Raw genomic sequence first — 3563 nt, forward strand, 5'->3', positions numbered from 1 at the left:
TTTGTGCTCATCCCAGTATGAAAGGGGACACCATCATCACTGAAGCCATGCTGAACCCACCTGTCTGCAGTTTGGAATTTAAGGGCACACACCACTTAAAGTTATTCTTGTCTCTGCTGTTCAGGAGCCAGGACACCCACGAGCTATTTCCTGCCCTTGCTGACTTTCTCACTTCTAGTTACACTTGCTGCCATCAGACCTCTGCCCCTTGTGCTGGGTGGACATTGTTCTTGCACTTTCTTTGGTTCCCCCATCTCCCTCAACTTGCCGTAAGTGTTGTCCAGGGATCTCTGTGACTTTGCAGAAGAGAGCTCTGAGCAAGAACAGCCTTCTCTTCCTTTTAACAACTGTCAATAGTCATTATCTTTAAAAACCGGCTCACACAAACCATCCTTCACCTTATCCAGGACAGGCACAAAGTCCCTTCTATGGAGATGGTGTTACAGATCCAGCACTGTTCTGTGTCCACTGTTTGTAGCTGGTTTATTTTCACTATTTATTCTTTAGACTCTTTGGGGGCTGGCTACCCAGCTCCCCAGTAAATCACATACAGAATCTTATTATTACTTATGGATGCCCAGACTTAGCTTGGTATATCTCTAGTCAGCTTTTCTTAAATTATCCCCATCTAACTTTTCTTCTGAGCTTTTATTTTTCTCACTTTATATACATTTCTTTACTTACTCCATTGCTGCTGTGTGGGTGGGTGATTGGCTCCTGGAGTCTTCCTCTTCTCCTCTTTCTTGCTCCTTGATCTTCTTTCTCTCCTTTTCCCCTTCCATTTATTCTCTCTGCCTGCCAGCCCTGCCGGTCCTCGCTCCTGCCTCACTATTGGCCACTCAGCTCTTTATTAGACCATCAGGTGCTTCAGACTGACAAAGTAACACAGCTTCACAGAGCTAAACAAGCGCAACGGAAAAGAACGCAACACATCTTTCCATCATTAAACAAAGGTAACACATTTTAAAATAATATTCTACAATACATCTGCCCCCCTGGATGTGAGGCTGCCCCCTCAGGAAGAGGTCTGAGCAGTGATGTCTGAGCTGTCATTGTCCATATGACTTGACATGTTTAGTGGCTGGGGTTGTGCACCATGAAAGATGGGAACACACTTATGTGTGCATGCTCTCCAAATGTACATGTCCAACCTTTATATAAAGACACAGGACAGATGGGGTAAGGGGTCTCTCTAATGATCTCAGCTGAGCTTAATCATGCAGGAGTAGCTACTTCTACACGAGGCCACTCCCCGAGGCAGAGGCTATGTCTACATCTTCTGTGTACCCCAGAAGCTGAAAACAGGCCTGTCAGATCTTTCCCTAGCATTGTCAGAAGGGGTGTGGCCCAGCTGATACTCTGACATCACACATATAGCCTCCGGAACTCCAGGGGTTGTGACTTTCAATGTTTAAGACACTTTGCGGCCCGCGTCCTCACCGCGCATGCGCGCTGGGCAAGCGTGCGCCTGCGCAGCAGCAATAGACAACGTCAGTGCATACGCCCGGAGGTTCCGGGGCGCGGGAGGGTCCAGGTGCTGCAAGGAGTCGCCGGCGGTCGGGCCTCGTGGGCTGTCACGAGGCAGCTCACGGCTTCCGTCCGCGCAGGCCCGCTCAAGATGTCGTACATGCTCCCGCATCTGCACAATGGCTGGCAGGTAGACCAGGCCATCCTATCGGAGGAGGACCGCGTGGTCGTCATTCGTTTCGGACACGACTGGGACCCCACTTGCATGAAGATGGACGAGGTTCTGTACAGCATCGCCGAAAAGAAATGGAAGATAGTGGGAGATCTTTCTCATCTTGTGTGAAGATATCCCAGCTGTTTTAAAGCAAACGGTGTTGGTGTCGCTTGTGCTCCTGGCATCCTTTGTGGTTCTCGAGCCTGACAGGCCTATCTGCTGCCAATATGAACATCCGCCGTGCTCGGCCCGATGATCTGATGAACATGTAGCACTGCAACCTGCTGTGCCTGCCTGAGAACTACCAGATGAAGTACTACTTCTACCACGGCCTCTCTTGGCCCCAGCTCTCCTACATTGCTGAGGCTGAGGATGGCAAGATTGTGGGCTATGTCCTGGCCAAGATGGAGGAGGACCCCGATGATGTCCCTCATGGACACATCACCTCACTGGCTGTGAAACGTTCCCACCGGCGCCTCGGCCTGGCCCAGAAGCTGATGGACCAGACCTCACGGGCCATGATCGAGAACTTCAGAGCCAAGTATGTATCCCTGCATGTGAGGAAGAGCAACAGGGCGGCCCTGCACCTTTATTCCAACACCCTGAACTTCCAGGTTAGTGAGGTGGAGCCCAAGTACTATGCAGATGGAGAAGATGCGTACGCCATGAAACGAGATCTCTCCCAGATGGCGGAGGAGCTCAGACAGCAGCTGGTGCTGAAGGAGGGCAGATACGTGGTTCTGGGTTCCAAGGAGAATCAGGGCAACGCACTTCCTGGTTCTGAAGAGGCCTGTCAGCAGAACCTGGCTGGAGATGACAGTGGCAGTGACAGCAAAGACAGCACTGATGTTCAAGACAGCTTGCAAGACTTGGATTCCACCTCCTAGAGCCCGCTCAAGCATTGTAGGTTCTTGCATTTTAGCCACAGTTTTCTTAGGAACCCTGGCTCCGCTCTGCAGTATCTACTCTGGAGTCACCCACAGTGACCCAAATGGCTTCTCATTGTCAGCGCTTAGCAGCAGCCTTCCACATAGCCTAATCATGGAGGCACTCCAGGACACAGAAGCTGCTGTGCAGGAGCCAAGGAACATTGAGGACTGCCATAGCAGCACCATCCTTGGCTTCTCCCATGCTGCCAGCTGCTGTATTCGGTCTGCAGTTGTCCTGTACTGATTGTGTGTATGCTGTAGGGTTTTGCCTAGAATGCCAAACAGGAAGTGGTGATAACTCAGGAAACTCCCCAGCTTTCAGCGTTTGCCATTATTTGGGCTTTCATTTTTGAGTAAGCAGGACCATCAGTAGTCCTTATGCCCTCTGCCTCTGTCTGGTGGAAGTTACCTACTCTTGCCTTCTATGGAAACTGCCCATGCCCTGCCCTCCCTCTTTGAAGAAGACTGTTCCCTTTTGGTGGGAGGAGATAGGTGTTGGACTTCTGCACAAGCAAAATTTGTAAATCTTAAGTAAAGGACAAGCGGAAATCAAATTGTAATCTCTGACCCCCCCCCAATAAAAATATTAAAAAGGGATAAAAAAAAAAGACACTTCGCCTGTGATCCTTCACCACAGAACTCACCAGAAACTGCTGCAGTGGGGCACGCTGCATGGCTGGTGGAGAGTGGTGGAATAGTTGGAAGCCATGCTTCAGTCCAGAGTGAGGCTCTGCCCCTGCACTCCAATCGTAACACAGAACAGAAAGGTCAGCTAAGCACAGCCAGAGAGCGTCTGTCCCTGTCTCCATCTCTGACTCACTCATTACCGGTAGAATTATGATAAGCCAGTAGTTCTCAAACTTCCTTCAGCACAGTTCCTCATGTCGTGATGACCCCCCCAACCATAAAATTACTTTGTTGCTACTTCATAACTATAATTTTATTACTGTTAT

General features: G+C 50.0%; 2 pseudogenes; both read left to right on the top strand.

Moving 5' to 3' along the window:
- The first annotated feature begins 1567 nt into the window (after positions 1-1567).
- On the top strand, positions 1568-1925 carry LOC101991676 (annotated as a pseudogene).
- On the top strand, positions 1852-3137 carry LOC101991956 (annotated as a pseudogene).
- The last annotated feature ends 426 nt before the right edge of the window (positions 3138-3563 follow it).

This window comes from Microtus ochrogaster, linkage group LG9, assembly GCF_000317375.1.
Source record: "Microtus ochrogaster isolate Prairie Vole_2 linkage group LG9, MicOch1.0, whole genome shotgun sequence".
In the NCBI taxonomy this organism is placed as follows: Eukaryota; Metazoa; Chordata; class Mammalia; order Rodentia; family Cricetidae; genus Microtus; species Microtus ochrogaster.